Source organism: Arvicola amphibius, chromosome 12 (assembly GCF_903992535.2).
Source record: "Arvicola amphibius chromosome 12, mArvAmp1.2, whole genome shotgun sequence".
Classification (NCBI taxonomy): domain Eukaryota; kingdom Metazoa; phylum Chordata; class Mammalia; order Rodentia; family Cricetidae; genus Arvicola; species Arvicola amphibius.
In genome coordinates, this window is record NC_052058.2 from 73,853,437 (window position 1) to 73,874,774 (window position 21,338).

Here is a 21,338-nt window from a genome sequence, read left to right on the forward strand (position 1 = left end):
CTATCCACCATCTGTCTTGGGTAGGAGAAGCATGGTGACTGCCTGAGGCGTCTGCCTCATTCTGCTTTCTTTCTCCCACAATTCTGTTCTGTCTGCTCTGCCTACCTAATTTTCTATCCTATTAAAGAGCTAAGGCAGTTGCTTTATTAACCAATGAAAGTAACACAGAGACAGATGAACCTCCTCCATCACATATGAGCCTTCCTTTGTTGGTTCAGTGGGCCATGTTCTGGTGTCCTATAGTCCCTCTCACTCCTACCGTCTTTCCTCCACTTCTTCTGTAGGGTTCCATATAGCTTCAAGAGGAGGGACTTGATGGACACCTCTTAATTTAGCCTCTTCACACAATGTCTGGCTGTTGTATGATCCTCCATTGCCTCAGTACATTCTTGCAGGCAGGACAGATTGTAGGTCCATGGTTCTGTGGCTGAGTTGATGTCTAGGATACTCTTTATAGCCTTCAGAGTACCTTTCTACACCCAAAAGACTAGTTTATAGGGATGAAATTTTCATGAAGGCACCAGTTCAACTTTTCTACATTCAATGACCTGTTTGGATGTTTTAGTAAGCAAAGGAGCCCAGCTGTCAGTCTTTAGAAAATGTTTTGTCCTAGGATCAGCATGAGTTGTTTGGGATTACATAGGAAATTCCCTGGCTGATAATTCAAACAAATGAAACTCCCTATCATCACTGGAAGCTGTACTTGGCTACAGAAGATGGAAATTTCAGACTCTGTATCCTCGGTTATTTGAAGTCATTAGTAGGGTCATAGATTCCAGGAAGTTTGCACTACACTAATTTTCTACACCAGCCCAAGGGTCCCCCAATTCCAACTGTCCCCACATTTTCTTGTAATCCCTGATCCTTCCTGCTTCTGTGCCCTCCTTCCCCCAGTCTACTTGCAAAATCTGTTCTATTTCCCTTCCCAGGAAATCTATGTGTGTACCCTAAAGCCATCCACTTTTCTTAACCTCTCTGGGTCTTTGTATATTTAAGCAACAATATACATCCACAAGAGAATACATAGTATATTTGTCTTTCTGTGTCTGGGTGACCTCACTTAGGAATATTTTCTTTTCTATTTTCCACCAATTGACGGCAAATTTCATGATGTCATTTTTTTTCTAAGTGCTGAGTAAATACTGCATTGTGTAAATGTACATGTTTTATCCATTGTTTGGTTGAGTTATATCTAGGTTGCTTCCAGCTTATGGCTATTATGAATAAAACCATGGGAACATGGTTGAGCAAGTGTCCTTGTGGTAGGATAATGTTTTGAGTATATTATCCCCAAGAGTTGTATAATTGTGTCATGAAGTAGATCAATTCCCACTTTTATGAGGATTTTGCATATTGATTTCTCTAGTGAATATACAAGTTTGCCTTCCCACCTAGCATTGGAGGAGTATTTCCCTCGCTCCACATCAAAAAACTTCAGAAAAAAGAACACAGTAATGTGGACATAGCAGTAGTTGATAGAAAAGAAAAAAAAAAAACTTTTCAACTCACATCTGATAAAGCTCTAATATCAAAATATAAAAATACCCAAGAAACTAGATATAATAAAACCAAATAATCCAATTAACAATAGAATATAGATCTAAAGAGAGAATTCTCGATAGAGGAATCTCAACTGGCTGAGAAACACTTTGAGATTTAATCTCAATTCCCTGAGACTTAGATGCAAGAGTTGGATGTTGGGAGCAGTGAGACACTAGATCCGGAATTTCTTGTAATCCCCTGATCTGAGTGCCTACAGCTGCTCTGAGCACGAGACCTTCAGGAGTTCCTGATGGCAGGAGAGTGGTTTCTGGTGGGATTGGCTGGGGCATGGCTATCTCTATAAAATCTGCCCCTGAACACAATAAAGGGGGCATTCTTGGGGAATTCAAGGATGACCCATGTCGCTGTCTCTCTGTCTGTGTGTGTCTGTGTTTTTTAACCTCCAACCCTTTGCTAGAAGCTTGATAACTGGGTTCAAGCACAAGGAGCGCAGACTAGGGGGCACGGTGCACGGCAGTTGTATTCTTGATGTAACCACTGGGGCTGAAACCTCCATTATTCTTTTCTGCATTTTGAGGACTATGGTTTTCTGTGATGTTTTCTATATGCTTCAGAGAGAAGTTTCTTAGAGCATGGATGAGAACTACAGTTATCTGTGGGTATAACGATATGTTTTAGAATGTAGTAAGACAATATGCTGGTCTAGTAAAGTGGTGGTAGTAAGTTTTCCTCTAAGATCCATGATCTCATGAGCCCTAAGTAGTGTGCTAGGTGTGCAGTACCAGGACTGATTTCCTTCCTGTAGAGTGTAATTAAGTCTTCATTAGAGAACTATTTGTTATTGCAAAGACATAAGTGGCATCTTTAGGGATATCTTTCAGGGTTTTTTATTGTTGTTCACAGGCATCACAGTTGGATAGGATTGTTGATTGCTTCCATGTTTTGGAACTTTCACAACACCTTCTGCTACTAGAAAAGCTAATTCTCAGGAAGAGGTCTTTCATGTTACAGCAGATCCAGTTGCCGACTCCCAAGTCCTAAGTATAGTGAATAGTGTCTTTATGGACAGATACTGATGATTTCTCCATTCAATAAATATTTGTATGCGTATTATACTTTTCTGAGTGTAAAATTTATATAGCCACTACACAAATCAGTTTTATCATCACACTTTGGAGAGTATCACCTGTATAATGTTATATTTGTAATTTTTCCTTTTCAACATGTCAGGTTCTTGACAACTTCTTCTCCTAAAGAATGCTTTAAATTCACTCAGTGACAATTTTATACATTTATTCAATGTATCCTCATCACATCTATTCCCCAACTCCCTTTCCCAGTCTAGGCACACAAACACATCCCTGTCTCACATTCACAGCCTTTTTAATTTTATAGCTTACTAAATTCAATTACTGTTGCCAACATGCACATGGCTATAGGACATTCTGCTGGAACATGGATTAACAACTGGCAGTATGCTTCTAAAGAAAAACCACTCCCTCTCTGACAACAAATACCAACAGACAGGAGCTCCCAATCTAAAGTTGAGATTTCATAAACTCTTCTCCATTAGTGTGAGGATTTTGTCTGACTTGAATTTGTGGAGTTCTCATGTAGATAACTACAACTACAAGTTTATTGCTGCAATAACTGGAATATCTAGAAGACAAAATTTCTCAGCACTTCTCTTCACCCTCTGATTCTCCCATTCTTTCCATACCATCTTCTGGAATGTTCCCTGAGCCCTGAGGACCGGACATAAATGTATGGTTTATGGTTTAAGACTGTGTACTCAACAGTTACCTATTCTTAGCATACTGAACAGTTATGAGTTTCTCTATTGTCACCCACTGAAAAAAAGATGTTCATGAGACAAAGGTGGATAACAGCACTAACTTACAGGCATTTAAATAAATTAAACTAATTTAAGGATATTGACATATCAGATAGTAGCAGCTTGAAATATGTTTATATAGCAAAACAACATGAGTAGTCTCCTCAGCAATGAATTTTTGACTAAGGTTACATACAATACCAGGCATGGGTTCTTTCCCATACAACAGACCCTGAATTCAATCAGAATGTGATTACACCATAAAAGCATACCTGCTTTGTATTTGGAGTAACATGTTACCTAGAAGGTCATGATTGTGGGATACAGAGTCCATTACTAGGTAAAATTATGAAGGACTTTTCTCCTCCCTGAGATTTGCACAGTATATTTCAACACTTAGAGAATCTATCCCTAAGGGGAAAAGTGTTAAGGCCAGTTCTAGTGTGAGATCTCTATGTCCTGCAAACTGTGTGTGGTGTGAAGACTTTTGACGCCTAAGTGAAAGACTGAGTCTGACATGTAGTGCTGATCATGTTGCTCAAATTTATAACGCACAATATAAGTTTTATAAAGAAGAAAAGATAGTCACATAGTCTGAGTCTTTGCATTACATAGATTTAGTATTTTTCTACTCATTCAGGATGTAATAAACTCAAGAATAGTTAATTTTTTTGTTTCTTCCAATTTTCCTTGGCTTTTACCTCAGCTAAAGGATTATAACTGTTGAAAGAAATACTTGTTCCAATTTTATTGATTCATAGCCATAAAATGTAAGTCCAAGAGTCACATCCATCTTTGATTCTGTGTTTATATTTTTCCAAAAATATCTCATCCAGAGTTAATAGTAATCACTCAGGAGAACTGCTGGGATATAGATTTCTAGAACTTACCATGCTTTGATTGGCTGTCTTGGATTCTTTGCCTCCAGTAAAATAGAAAGCTTGTCTAGATGAAGAACAGCTCTTCTGCTGTTTTCTGACCTAAGACACAAAACATTCAGACCCAGGGTTTATGTTGGTAGATACAGAGGCTTATAGTCTCATGCCTTGATAAACAGAAGTTTAAAGCTTTAAACCTTAGAAGCTAGAAACTTTCGGCTATAGCTGCTCTTGGTTGGCTCTTATTACCTTGGTCTTATTTGGACTCAGTAACAACTAACAGTATTTATAATGTGTGATCAGAGGAAGCTACAGTTACAACTCTCTAGTTTTAGGTGCTAGAACATGGCTTCTAAGAGAGGTCAGTGTTATATCTTTGGGGACTCAAATAATAACAACCCTAAATTTTACAGCAAATGGTGTTGGTGTTCTTGGGTGCTATTGACTTTGCCATGGTTCTTAGAGCTTGGCAGCTTTCTAGAGCTCTTTAAATAACTGAAGCCGGGAAGATGTCATTTTTTTGCTCTTAGCAGCCTACTTGTTTATCTCCTTTCCCACTGTTACCTGCCCTGCACTTTTAGAGTCCATCTTCTCAATCCTATTCACAGGCAGAAAATCTTCAGTTGCCTTCTGTGAGGGTACATGATGCCATTGACACCATCATGTGTCAATGCTGTCTTCCTTTATATGAGTAGCAAATCCCAGTCTCCTAATGCTATCCCAAGAATTCAAAAGAGATAATTCAGTAAAAAACCTTTGATTGGGCCTAATAGCATGAGGCAGCCCAAAATATCTCCTGAGTGACTCCCACAGTAAGCCACAGAAGCCTATTATTATACAGTCAAGGACTTGGCATGGGTATGGAATGTGAATGTAATATTGGAATTGGCACTAATTTACTTTTACTTCTCAGTTAAACAAGTAACAAGCCTTAAATAACTAAATCAAAACTCCATATTACTCCACTCAGACATTTTGCTAAACCTCTGGAAAAAATGTGACTGTATCCATCTGCCAATTCCAAATATGTTTTGCTTGGTCAAGTAGATTTCAAGGTTCTTCTTAGAAGTAGGCACAGGTTGGTTGTCTGTAGAAGTGATAACAAGAACAAAACATTCTAGGGCAAAAACAAAACCCCATAGTTTCAGGTGTCCTGAGCCTCATAATGGGACTTAAGAGTGCCTTAGAGGGGCTGGAGAGATGGCTCAGTGGCCAAGAGAATTGCCTGCTCTTCCAAAGGTCCTGAGTTCACTTCCCAGCAACCATATGGGAGCTCACAATCCTCTATAATGAGGTCTGGTGCCCTCTTCTGGCCTTTAGGCATACATGCAGACAGAACATTGTATACATAATAAATAAACAAATATTTTTTTAAAAAGAGTGCCTTAGAGGGGTAGTGAATAATTTAGAATTGGCAAGATGCTTTGGTGGCAATCTGGCCATCTGACTAGGAGCAGCAAAGCAAGTAATTCCCAAGTGAGACAACAAAGCATGAGAAGTGATCTGGAAACTTCCATTCAGAAGGTTATGTGACCTTTGTCCAAGACTGAAACTTACTCAGAAGAAACAAATAAGTATTTAAAGACAGGAGCACACCATAATTTGACAAAGTATTGTTTTCACAATAGTAACGATGCTTTCCATCCTGCCAAATGTCACTATAGGGGGTTTGGTCCCTCTCTCCTTTCAGTCTCAGAACCCAGGGTTCTTAGGAGTCTGAAGTTCTTGATGCTGTTTAAGTAAATTTGATAATGGCACCTTTCTGTTGTTGTGCAGATACACTTTGAACAAAAACAACTTGAGTAAAGAATAGTTTAATTCAGCTTTTCAATTTTCAGGTTACAGTTTATTACTGAGTGAATTTAAAACAGGAACTCAAGGTGGGAACTTCAAAATTGCCCTGCTTGTTATTCTATATAGTACTTTATTTGAACAATGTGAACTTGCTTGACAGCCAGAGAAATAGAGCTGAAATTATAGGTAGTTTTATGCTCACCTACTTGTCTTATATAGTTTGGGAAAGGCTGCTTTGAAAATGGTACAATAAAGAGTGGGATAAGACCTGCTACATCAATGGACGATCAAGACAATCTAGCACAGTCATGTCCTCAGATGAGTTGAATTGTAGAAATTCCTAAAAGGAGATTTTTTTTCGCAGTTGATTTCTAGGTTGTCTCAACTTGAAAGTTAAATTCAACCAGAAAAGCTATAAAAATAAAATTGTACAATTGTATCTCCAAAATTTCCACTAACATAGAAATGGGGTAATGCAAAGAAAAACAACAAAACACTTTTGCTTATTAACTAGGCATAGAAAAACTAGCATGTCTATACATCAATTATTCATAAAGTTGAGGGAGTTCTTTAACATTGCTAGTTGTTAAAATTACTTTGAATGTAATGTGACCAGTACTTATCATTTATCTGTTCTGTTGAGAAAAGGTTGATATATTACCGAGGCTTTGCCAAGAAGTTTTGATAACTTTGCATTGATTTTTGAATATTTGATTTTGCAATTTAAGTCATATTAAGTTATCACAATGGTCAGAGCTACTAAAATCCCATCAACACATTTAGATATAGCTTTGTGACAAATACTGAAAAGTAGACACTAACCAGGATGTGTTACAAGTTTGTGAGGGCTCCACACATCATTTCTCATACAACTTTTAAATATTTTATCACATTTTTGAAAGTTGAGTTATATAAGCAGTTTAGAGTGTTAAAACCTGTTAAACTTCCATAAGTGAGATAATTTAAGCATCTAGAAGATACTTGAGTTATGATTTCGTAAATGCTTATATTTATATATTAAGAATTCAATGGATGGGTTTTAATCTGCTCTGTTATTTTTTCATAATGTCTTTATTATCTTTATAATGCTCTTACTTTCCATTTTCCTTAAGAATTTACCTAGGTTAAGTGATGTATGAAATAACGTATTGAGAATTCCATAATACTAAACTCTCAACCTTCATAACAATGGTGTTGAGGTTGTGCATTATAGTAATTGCATGTTACTAACTGAGCCATGGAGATTTGTGGTAAACTGTTCAAAGCACTACTGGCACTAGTAGAAACTAAATTCACAGCTGTATTTTGGCTCTGGAGTCTGTAGGTACAACTTTCATGCAGTGTGTCATAGGAATAAGGAAGCCTACCACAGATGAAATTGATATCCATAGGAAAGAGCAATAGCAGACAGGGACATCTAAACCAGGTATTCTCAAGCCCGCATCTGCAGTTTCATTATGGATGGAGATCAGAGTATACTTTTATGGTTAAATTCAGCTTATCAATAGAAATAAGGATATTCCAGTCACTGTACATTGGATGTTTTCATATAATATTTTTTACTTCATTTAATATTTTTTTAAATTATAAAGTTAGTATTTTAAGTGCTACTGTCTTAGAGATAAGGAAATGATTTTAAAATGAGGTTAGCAATTTGCACAGGGTAATGAAATGCTATTCAGAAACATATTAACAGAGATGCTGATTTACTATAGTGTCAGATATATTAAATTGTTCAGTTCTTGGTTTAGGGATTTTAAAAAGTATAATATCACAAATCAAAATGCAAAATTTTTCTTTTGAACTCACAACTCCTTTTACATGATACAAGAATAGATCACAAGCAAATTTGCTGTAATTTAGGATCCACGTGTTCAATGGATCTTATTCCTTTCAAGAATTTTTCTACTTATCCAACAATCACGTACGTAGTCCTTGCCATTCACTTTCTCATTTAATCTTCATTATACAATTACTGAGAGCCTAGAATACCCAAAGAATTTTTAAGCACACGGTGGGTCTGAGATGAACAAAAGAGGAAAGGACTCTGAAGCCATGGCACTTGCTTTGCCGTCGGTGGTTTCAGGGTGAAGGCTGGTAAATAAATAGCACCTGAAAGAGCAAGGTAATTTCAGAAAATGGTAGTTACCGCAAACTCAATCCAACGGGATCATGAAATGAAAGCTGTTGCAGCAATTTGTAAGGAAGTCTTTTAAAGAAACCATTTGACAGAGAACACAGACACCTGAAAAGGAGCCAAGCACGTTCAGATCATTCCAGGGTACAGTAATTTGCCCTGTCAAACACAGTGGAAGTGTCTTCTCATTATTGTCCTTTGATCTTTCTTATCCTGGGCTTCTTCATCAACTTTTACTATAGTTTGCTAACTGATATTTCTAGCTTTATTCTCTCTGGCTCCTACTTGAACACAGTTCTCCTGAAAGCGTTATGATTTTGAAGCCCACCTTCGGCCATTTCGCTCATCCACTGTAATCATCTCTTTGCATCCTCTCAGTCTACACTAGCTCACAAAAATTCTAAATTTTGCTATTATAGCTTTTTCTGTTTTCATGACAATTCTCTAGCTAGAGTTTTCAGTATTTGCTTTTCTGTAAACAAACCTCATCCACAATGATTTATTAACTCTCTTACTTAAAAACTTTTATTCTTCTCTCATACGTTACATCCTGACCTCAGTTTCTCCTCTTTCCACTACCCCCAGTCCTTCCCACCAATCCCCCATTTTCCCCAAATAACTCCTCTCTCTTTTTGAGAGAGAGGGAAGGAGAGAGAGATTGTGAGAGATGGCGGGGGAGGAGAGAGCAGGCCTCCCAGGGATATCCATCAAACATGGTGTAATAAGATATATTAAGACTGGACACAAACCTTCATACCAAGGCTGGAAAAGTCAAACCGGTAGAAGGGAAAGGGACCCAAACATAATCAATAGAGACAGAGCCACCCTCCATTCCAATTGAATCATACAGGAATACCAAGCTGCAGAAACATAAGGTTTGTACAGAGGACCTAGCTCAGACCCATACAGAGTTTGTGTTTGTTGCTTTAGTTTTTTTGACCCTTTATGAACCCTGCTTAGTTGATACTCCTCAGTCATTATTAACATTATTGTGTATCTGAAATTTTGTTTCAGTTGATTTGTAACACTAAAATATCTGGAACCCTGAATTCACAAACACCTGAAAGTTCCCATGTTTCTGATTCTACCTTTTTTTCTGGAGATTCAAAGTTATAACTCTATTCATGCTAAGAGTATATTAAAAACTACCAGATTATTGGAAATCCTCATCCTATGGTTTCCATATCTGGAAATTAATTAAAACTAGAAAAGTAATAGATCCAGAGGCATTTGTCAAGTTTTCCTGCAGTGTTGCACCCTCTGCCTAACAATTAAAGGATTCTTCTATTTATGAATAATGCATGATCTAGTTTAGAGTCTTCAGAATTACTCTCCTGAGTCTGTCTTTGAAGCCAAAATCAATACATAGTACCATTATTTCCACCATTCAACAGAAACATATGATTTTAAATAAACATTAGTTTCTAGAAAAACTTGTTCTCTTATTATGAATTTGAATAATTGTTAAGAGTCCTTTCAAGTTTAAGGAAATACAAATTATTTCATAACTTTGCTTACTTATGTCACAGATAAAACTTAGAAAAAACGATTTCTTTTATCACAATTTAATCATCCTGTATTTATGTGTACACATTGATATTATAAATGTATAAATTTTATTTTCATGTCTTGTTACTCTTTTCATTAGAATTGACTACAACAAAGAATGATTTTACCCTATGTGAAACTGCCTTGAGCTCAGTTCAGTTACAGGGATTCAGTAGCTTTGATACCAGGCAACCATGTTCAGATTTCTATTTTGTCTTTGCATTGGAAAAGCGTCAAAGAAACCATAGAGTCAGTCTTGAAGCACAAATATTTACTACACTTATTTTCAAAGAATATTGTACTTTTAGTTTTGTGTTCATGATGATTCTGCAATCATTTATAAACAATTTTTAAATCTATATGTTATAACTTAGAGTTTTCTGTATTATCAACTTCAGGACTCATTTAAATTCATTTTTACTTCTAAGTGGAGCAGAATTCTAATTGTTTCTTTATCTAACAATACAAAAAACATCAACTGCATTGTTCTTAAAAATGAAAACAATAAAATAGCTAATTCTGGAAAAGATTCACCATTTTACAGTTACTATTTATGTGACTAAAGATATAACGATTATCAAAATAGTCTGTAAGTTTTATGAAATCTAACAATAATTTCTACTCTAAGCCGGGCGGTGGTGGTGCACGCCTTTAATCCCAGCACTCGGGAGGCAGAGGCAGGCGGATCTCTGTGAGTTCGAGACCAGCCTGGTCTACAAGAGCTAGTTCCAGGACAGGCTCTAAAGCTGCAGAGAAACCCTGTCTTGAAAACAAAAAAAAAAAAATTCTATTCTAGTAATTTTCATTCTAGTGTGAGCAAAAAGGGTGATATATGAAGGTGTCAATAAATATTAAGCAAATGGTATCCATATTTATAGAACCATACTCATACTCATTTTGGTTGATTGTACTTTCAAAACCAAAACGAAAAATTATTGATATAGTATTTAAAAGAGTTGGGAAGTGAATGGCGTGGTGTTAAACTTAAGCATTACCAGTTACACCGCGTATTACCAGTATTTACACCGTAGCTACTTCTAAGATCTAACACAGATCCATAGAGATTAACGCACCTAAAGGGATGTTCCTATACACAGTTCAGCTAAAGAAAGTCTCGATAAAAGCATGCTATTTACATATTAGTTGCAAGGACTATTTATTTAACTTTCAAATGGTTACCATTGAATTGGTAGAACTAAGAGAGAAAAGGTTAGACTGGAAAGACAAGATAGGAATGACAGATTATTTAAACTTGCCATTATGTGTAAGAAGAAGGTTGATAATAAAGAACAGACTTCTCTATGAGAATGAACCACTGAAGTAATAGGAGGATTGGACTCTTAGCTGAATGAAGACTAAGGAGCTCAATAGCACAGTTACTAACTAAAGTACTTGCATGATTTTTACATAATTAAGAACAGAGGCAACATTAATACTATATTAAAAGAAGCATAGCCAGGTGATAAATTTTATGTGTATGATGCCTACATGGTGGTGGCACAATTTAAAGTATGTTGACAGAAGTCTCCCAAGAACATGACATTACACACACACACACACACACACACACACACACACACACAATTTATTTGTGCATGTGAGACAAAAGGTTTTATGGTGAATATATACTCTGGTGTCAAAATTTACAATTGGGGTGATTTAACTATTAGGGATAAAGATTATTACAAAACCCACTGTGAATACCAAGAACTTTACAACTCAGATTCAGAATCTTTCATGAGCAGGCACATGGAACACAGCAACAGTCGCAGTAGTGGCTATAGGGAAAATGGTATTCTCCAGTTGAAATATAGCTTTTTAATTAAACATATAAACAGCTAAGGAAAATATCGTAAGAGGAGATTTAGACTATAAAGTGGCTGTATATAAGCAAATATGGCTCTTTGAAGATATCTATAACCAATTCAAAAGTTGGCTAACAGATAAAGTCTAAAGGGAACAGATTCTTTGGGTTGACTATCTCTAAGATAATGAACATTATGGTACTCAGTGTATACCAGCTAGGATCAGAAGATGGTGGAAACAGAGAAAAATTTGTACTAATGCTGCCAAAGTAGATTGAGAGATATATAAACATATATTTGTTATATATACATATATATCATAGATACACATACCTAAATATTTATGAAACATATGGAAGTAATCAAAGTATATTGCCAACCAAACTTACACACTGTATAATTAGGATGATGTATTACATTAGCAAATATGCAAATGGAACATTTCCTTTTTCCAGGTTTTAATGAAAGCTCTTCCAATGGACCTCTTGCAAATAGACCTATTAGACCTAAATTTCAGCTAACTAATAATGTGTAAAATCTCTTTATCCCTGGAAGATCTCAAGTGAAAGCATCATACTTCTGCATTGACATACTGCACACCAAAATTCAAGTATACATATGACTTTATTAAATTTCAGTTTTAAATGACAGTCTAACGGAAATTATAAGACATTGAAAAAAAGCAGAAAATTCAACACAATACACACTCACATTGACAAAGTTACCTAATGAGTTCTGCCCATACGCTAATTTCATTTTATTGAACAAACCCTAAGTCAGTGTTCTTCAAATTCATATGTTTGAAAGAAAAAGAACCATTCCATAAAAGGATAATGCACTCCTTAATTAAATTATAAATTTCAGTGTAAGCTCATTGTATGACTCATTGGCCTTTATCTCTCTGCTTCTCTAATTTAAATTGAATTCACAGAAGCACTCCTAAGAACTCATACTGTCGATTTGTTTGTGAAAATGTACTTTACAAAAGGATTTTGTGAATGTTTTCATATCACTTGAAACAAGAGGTAGTCTGAGTATTTCAAAAAATATATTAACTGTCAGTTTCTATAACTACTTTTCTTCATGACTTGAGTGAAAACTTACTTTTATTTCAGAAAAGTAAGAATGTTACAGAGTTGGCACTTTGTAAAAACTTTTAAAGGCTATTCAATTGTCAGTGTTAAAATTTTAAATAGAGGAAGATGGGCCAGAAGGATCACAGTGCACTCAAGTGTGTATTCCAAAACTGCATGGCAGGAGGGCATTGAAACTTACCTGGGCTTTTATTTTTGGCCACATTTTTCTCCAAAAAAATTATAAATTCTACAGGATAAAAAAATTATACTTATTATTTTGTTGAATTGTTTTTATGTCTTCAGGTACACTAGTTAATAATTTATATGCCTAAGGATTATAGGTAACACCAGAAAGAATAAGACCTTTCTAATGGGTAATTAGAGTTCTGACTTTGGAAGAAAGGAGTAGCAAAGGCTTTGTGTTCTGGAGTAGCTGCATCAAAAAGAGCAAGGTTCAGGAGACACTGGTAGAGATGCATGTTGGAATTTGAGGGATGACAGGCAAAGGTCCTCTCTCTGAGTGAATCATTATACATTTCACCAGTTTGATCTAAAAAGGCAGCAAGCCCAAGGGATGAGAAAAAATTCTCAGCTAATGATCATATCTTAGTTGTGAAGGTCCATGGGGAATGGAAAATTCCAGCTCAGCGTGTCTTTCTGAGTTGATATTGTACATATCTTTTGGTAGATTTTTTTGCTTTTTGTTATTAATAACAATTATCAGCAATCTTTATTTTATCTCCAAATTAGGATCCTTGTGGATTTTTTTTGGTCTTTTAGTTATCACATGTCAAAGCTTTGAATTCTCCCTGCCTTCCACAGGAAGAGGTTCTTCTCATGGTGTTGAAACAGCTTGGAATGCAGGTTCTGAACAGTGTCCTGGTGCTAGGCTAAAATAACTGAGTTTAACGAAGTTGGAAACCAAGTAAGGCAAACAAAATTCATGGAATTCTGTTATTTGCATCCTTACTGCCTGTTCAGTTGAAACTACCAAATGATGGATTGTTGGGAGCAATGAGACCCCAGATCCTGAATTTCTTGTAATCCCCTAATCTGAGTGACTACAGCTGCTCTGAGCACGAGACCTTCAGGAGTTCCTGATGGTAGGAGAGTGGTTTCTGGTGGGTTTGGCTGGGGCGTGGCTATCTCTATATAATCTGCCCCTGAACATAATAAAGGGGGCATTCTTGGGGAAGTCAAGGATGACCAGTGTCGCTATTTAGCTGTCTGTCTGTGTCTGTGTTTTTTAACCTCCTGCCCCTTGCCCTCGCGAACTGGGTAAAAGCCCATCGAATGCAAACATGGGGGCGTGGTGCGTGGCAACGGATGTTGTGCATGAAAAAAGTCAAATGCATTATTAAATCACCAGCATACATAATGCAGAATACTTATATTACCTTATCTTGTTAAAATCCTTTGTTGACTAATAAAGAAGTATTTACAGATATAGACACTCAGATTCTCAAGGACCAAGAAAGATGAGAAGTTATTTAGGGCTTCAGAAAAAGGAGAGCTTGAATATTTAGCCAAAATATGGTTCTAAATGAAATTTATATGGAAAAATAAAGTTTACAACCCAGAAATACTGAGAACTCAATGAACACAGACTTTTGCCTCTTTTACACTTTCCTGTAGGTGAAACAGGATTGGCAGATTCCTCTGTGTATGCAAAAGGCTTTTCAGAGAAGTGTAGATTTTAGTCCCTGTCCTTATTGTTCCTGGGCTGTCTTGCAGGAAAGGCCATTAAATGTTGTCTATGTCTTGTTTTGTATTAATTATCATCAGGAAATGCCTTGCACCATTCAAATAACAATTAAAAAGAGGACCAGGCAAGATATGCAACTCTGTACACTTCCTTTTCACTGCAGAAGGAAGGTGACGGTATAGAGTAATAGAACCTCATAGCGGGGAATATTATAACTTTCATTCATTTTATTATTCCTGATGGCTCAGAGCCAAGCATTACATATATCAATAAGCCAAATAACAGAAAATTGCTAGGATTTATGACTCAAAATTCTAGAATAACAGGATAAATTTAGCCAGATTCTGTAGCAATGACCTATACAGAATTTGTTTTCTCAATCACATGGGACAGAGACTGGAAAGAGGTGACTGTAGTTGCTAAGGGCTCAAAAAATGTGTGATGTGTTTGGATATCTTGTGATCGAATAAATGGAATAATTGAAATAACAAGGGAAAAGCATAATATCCTACATACAATTCACTAGAACTACAGATTTAAATACTGAATATGTTAATAAAACTCCAAAGGACTTTTAATTACTTTCAGGCACGATGACGTGCTGGAAGCTGCTGCATTTGACCAAGTGAAGAAGTAAGTCAGAAGAAGATGAAACAGACTCTGTCTAAAAACAATAACAAAAGGAAAAGTTTGGAAATTTACTGTTAGTTAAGAGATACCCAAGAGGGCTGTGCATCGCAACAATGAACTATGAAGTAAGCCATTACCTGCAGAGAAGCTGTGCTACTGGCATTGGGAAGAAGAAAACGGTAGCTGTCTTCAAGGTTAAGTTCATTCTAAAAAATGGGCTCTATAAGACCAGCAAACTGGAGAGACAAGAATGAGTGTCAGGTATGTGACTGGGCAAGACCGATTGTGGAAGGAGAGTTGTCTGGAGTAGCACTGACTCGGTAGTCTGAAGCAGAAATTCTCAGAGTCCTCTAGGGTCTTAGGATGAACTACGGTTGTCACCATTGCCTGGATCTGCAACGTCAGGAAAGTAGGATCAGCATGAGGATTTGACAGTATCTGCTGCTAGCTAGATGTGAATATACTCAGACAAAAAAAAAAAACCAAATAAATGTAAAACAGACAAACATAACAGTAAGTAGAAAAAAAATCACTATTTCCACTTAGGAAGAGACCACCCAATACTATAAATAAACATAAGAGCAAGTGGATGTTCTACCTCCCCAGAGCATCAGTCATAGAAGATTGTAATGAAGGTAAAATCCTGGCACAGCAGATATGAAGGTGCATTTGTATTCTTAGGGAGAGTGCCTAAGGCTAAGAAATTTCTGAAGAAAGTTGAAGACGCAATCACACAAATTCTTGTGAGTCAAACAAGACAAAATTCAGAAAAAAATAAATTAAATAAATAATCAAGACCCACACTCATGATGAAGAGAAAGATGCTATGTATGTACAGTAACAATAAAATAAGAGGACACGACTGAGTAGGGATGTATTAGAGAATTGAAAAGGAAGACAGGAAAGGAGAAATGTTATAACTAAACTATATTCTCAAAATTAAAAAAGACTTTAAAAAGAAAAATGTGCTAAGATACATACACAAACAGGAATTAGAACACCATAAAACTCAGTTTGTGCAAAATAATGTGTAAGTAATAAAATTAAAGACCAATGACAGGGTAAAAAATAAGCAATGTAGGATAAAGAGGAAAATTATAGGATAAAACATTAAATATGAGTGAAGGAGATGATGCATATGGAAGGGCAGGTTTGTAATTAGTCATTTACATGTTATCCATAAGGGCTGACTATGTTTGACTACCACAAAAGCTATTTTTCATGGAGTCTCATCTTGTTTACCTTGCCCCACCAATGTTCTGTCTATACAAATTCAGCAATGTAGCCAATGTGGGAGTGATGCTCATCTACTGCCTCTGCCACAGGACAGTTGGACCACTATATTAAATGATTCTTGTGCCAAAGACCATCAGCAAGTATGTACACAGGCATGGACTATATCCACGATGCTGCAGTATTTCTTATCAAATATCTATTAGACTCTGACATTATGGAAAGTAGTCTGGGATATGGTAACAAGAAAATAGATGCTGAGAGACTGTGTTCTTGGCTGTATGAACTGGCATCCTAGACATTACCTGATATTCATATTTCTCACATTGTTCATACAAAATTTACCTTCTAGTGGCAACTACATATCTGTTCTCAAATGGATACAGCTCCACTCCCATTGCCAGTGCAATCTACAGCTCTTACAATGTAGACCTTTTGTCTCTAGGACTATATAAAAGTCACAAACTGAAGATCAAAGGAGTATTTTGAGTCTGTGAGGTGTAAAGCTTCACTTATTGTCTGAAAATTTCATAAAACTAATCTTTTTCTAAAATTTATATTATTCTGAGAATTTCATACATGAATTCTATTTGCAACATCTCTACTTCTTCCTCTCTTCTCTTCAACTCCTCATATATCCTCACTCCCTCCCAAATTCATGATTTTTTTGATTATTATTGTTTTATATGCACAGACATATGTATACACTTACCTATGTATAAATAAATCTTTCCAAGTTTGATTGGGTTTATGAGTGTCATTTCCCTGTTGTTCACAGGAGATTGTTTTGGGATCTTGCAGTCTTCCCAGCCCCTCTTCCATGTTGTTTTCTGAGTCTTAGATGAAGGGATTGTACTGCAGATGCATCAACTAGAGATTTATACCCAGAGTGACTTTTACAGAAATATAAAAAAGAAAATTTAAAGAACTATTTGCTCTTTGAAATACTGTTTATGTGGTGCAAATAATTATAAGGAACAATAACTATTTCTAAGAAATATTTGGAAATAAGTTTTTATTGAATTATACAATGGAGAAAAAACTTTGTCTTTAGATTATTAAATATAGTACAAAAAACACTTATATAATTCTTTTTCCAAATACACAATATTATTTTAATATAAATATATTTTCATGTTTATGTATTAACTAACAAATTTATACTCTTAGAAATTATTTTAAAATTACTTATATAATTCAAAAAACAGATCTACTACTGTTTTTACAGATAGACAACAAAAACTAATTTAAAATTAATAGTGAACATTATATAGTACTAGTAAAGTTAATTTAATTTCAACAATAATGTCTTGTTGACATGCAATTGCAAGAACCAGCTGTGTTAGGCTTCTTAATTCATCATGCCCATCAATTTGTGTCTTGTGATAACTAAATGTTCTCTTCAAATATCGGTATAAGATTTACACACACACACACACACACACACACACACACACACACACACATATATATATTAACAAAAACATAATTACACTAAATACTGATAACCTTAAGAATAATCAGATAAATTTCAATACATTATAACACATCTATAGTGCAAATGTGAATCTGTTATTCATAAAACAAATAAAAAAGAATATGAAGCATTTTACTAAGAAAACCTTCTGCAATAGAAAACTAAGCTATGCTCAGGACAACCCGACTGAAGATCAGTAGCTGCTCTCCATACATCCTGAGTGGTGTTGCTAACACCCATGTTGAACTGCTCACAATTGCTTTAACTTTGGTTCCTGGAGGTTGGAAACACTCTTCTAGTCTCTGTAGGTACATAAACACGTAGAGCATACCCGTGCACAGGCACACAAATAAGCATAAAAAGTAAATCTAGAAAATCAAGAGAAAGACCAGCGAGGCTGTTCAGAGGGCAAACATGCTTTTTGCCCAACTTGATAAGGTGAGTTTGATTCCCAGGTTCTGCATGTTAGTAGGAAAGAACTGACATCTGAAGCTGTCTTCTGAGCTCATTATGCAACAATGGTATTGGCACCACACACACACACACACGCACACGCACACACACACACACACACACACACACACACACACACACATACATGCCCACATGTTGCACATATATGTACATAACAACAAAAAAAGCCAGCTAAATACTCAACTTAGAAAAATTTTTTAAAAAGGAGTTCATCCCCAAAGTGGGATGCTGTATGTAAAAACTACTTAAAATTTTGGAAATGACTTAAGAATCAAGGAGGAAGGAGCTACATAGCTACTAAAGAATTTTCAGTATAATTTCAGTAATAGAAAGTTATGGGTTAGCTGAAACAGACTGCAGGTAGAAAAGTGCATTTAAGAGCCATGCTGGTGAGGACTCTGCTCTAAATGAGGAACTGCTGCCGAAATCATAAGCTGACTTCCAGGAAGGTTAATCATCAGGAAAATACATTATAAAATTTGAACTTTCATAAGCAAGTTACTAGAAACTGAGGGAAGAAATGCTAGTCATCTATAGTGGCAAATGTTTTCTCTGCTCACACCATGTGAGTACTAAGATCTAACTCATCATCAGGCTTGTCAGAAATCACTTTTACCTTCTGAGCCATCTTGCTGCCTTAGTAGGAGAATCTTAGTAAAACTGTGCTCTCTAACCCATAATTTTTCTCTGTTTTAGCCACATGGCTTGGTTCCTTTTATCATTGAGGCATTCTCATCTTGCTTCCTCTGTGTCTGAGTGATAACTACGTACTGAGCCTTTAGTCCTCCCAGAATTCTCCTGCTCTGGTTTCTCCACCTATACTTCCTGACCAGCTACTAGACAATCAGTATTTTATTAAGCCAATACAAGTGGCAAATCTTGACAGAATACAAGAATATTGTCCCACAGTAATAAATATATGAAAATGCAAATAATATAAGAAAATACATACATGTATATATAACAATGCAACTAGGAAAATATATATGTTTGAAAGGATAGATTTAATTTGATGCTTACTATGTATGGGTGTGTGTAAAACCATCAAAGTATATCCCACACATTTGTAAAATTATTTTGTGTCAAATAAACAATATATATATATATATATATATATATAGTGGTGGTTTGAATAAGAATGGTCTGAAAACCCACTGTATTTGAATGTTCATGGAGTGGCACTTTTTTTGGAGTAGCTTTGTCTTGTTAGAAGATGTTTCCAAAGCCCAAGTCAAGCCCAGTGTTAGCCACTCTTCTTGCTGCCTGTGAATCAGGATGTAGAATGCTCAGTTATCTGTAATGCCATATTTGCCTGTGTGCCACCATATTTCTGCCATAATGATAATAGAATGAACCTCTAAAATTTTAGAGAAAAACCAATTAAATGCTTTTCTAAAAATATAGTTGTCATGGTCATTGTTTCTTTTATTTACAATAGAACACTGACTAAGGCAACATTTTAAAACAAAATGGATGTTTCAGTAATGCATCATGAAAATGAATTTTGATTATCCTCCTGTGGGGATATATTTTCTACTTTTTTGGTGTTTCTTTTGTTAATTGGTGAGCTTAAATCTGTATGTTTTGCTGTCCTGATAGAGTTTTAAATATTCATGCCACTCATTAATACTTTCTAATCTTGTCATTTGAAACATCTGTTTTACTGATAACTGCAGTGTCATTATCAACTAGTATTGACTTATTGTTGATCACATGTGAAGTTTAACAGTGCAAAGTAGTAAGACTCCTGATGATTTATCTGGACCTGCTGTTGGAAGAGTATTAAAAAAATGCATTTTACACCTGATTTCTGATTTCCTCAAGGCATCCTTCCATCATTGTCTGTGTGCTGTTTCATAGTTTAGACATGCAAGCATAGCTATCATTATTCTCCTGTCTTATGCAGGATTAGTCAATAGTGAACAATTCCAAGACCCTGATGAAAATTTTTGAATAGGGTTAAATGGGAAATAAAAGCCAATGTACATTAGAGTATGCAAATTGGATAGCAAGTAAAATAAAGCCTTAAATTTAGAAGGCAAATATTTGTACATATATGTAGTCCACATCTATGTAAATATTGCAATGCATTTTTATATTTTTGTACATCTTATTTACATATTTTGAGATGTTTTAAAATACGTATCAACATATGCAAGTAAATAGATTATAGTCTCTAAAATTGTGGCATTTTATATAGGCATGAATACCATCTCAGTTAAACTTTAGAATTATCATAATCTTTAGTTTTATGCTGTTTAAGAAATAAGCCTGAATGTTTCATAATGAAAAATAGGTCTATCATTTTATAATTATTGTAGAACAAATAAAGTTATTTGAGAAAATTATGAAAATAAACAATATTAAGCAATTCCTGTGCAGTGCAAAGATCTAAGACAAATAAATGATCTAATAAAACAAACATTAGTAAAATATTTATTATTTTCAAAGCATATGCTAAAGAAGAAAGCAATTAAAAGGCCAAGCCTAATGGAGTATTTAGTGCAGTCTACTGAAAAGGAGATTACTCAGCCTGTGCATATAATGCAATGAAGGGAAGTAGTATACGGTATAAATAATAAGTGTAAGCCAGCCTTATGAAGAACCATTTTATTCTAGTGATTAATACTGTGCTGACAATTACAAATATCAACTATAAAGTTGTTACAAGTTTTTATTATTAACCTACTACTAATCAGTTCTAAGAATATTATTTTATAAATTATCAGTAGTTATGAGCTTAAAAATGCCAAGTTCTCAATGATTCTAAAGATTTTGGACTCTTTCATGTAATATTACAAAGTCTTTACATCATGCCAATATATAAAGAATGCAAAGTGATTTTAAAAGGGGTTTGGTTTGTTTTTTGTTGTTGTTTGTTTGTTTTTCAAGAAAGATTTTCTCTGTAGCTTTGGAGCTTGTCCTCGAACTATCTCTTGTAGATCAGGTTGGCTTTGAACTCAAAGACATCTGCCTGCCTTTGCCTCTTGAGTGCTGGGATTAAGGTGTGTGCCACCACCACCCGGCTACGGGTTTGGGTTTTAATAAATATGATAGCTATATTTTATACAATAATAGTGATAAAGTATGAAGTTACATGGATTGAACAAACTGATAAGTGAACATACTTTACCAAAGTGAGCAAATCTTATATATATAATATATAATATTATATCTCAGACAAATTTTAATCCTCACATACATTGTCACATCTCAATAAGATAATTTATATGAATATTTTGAA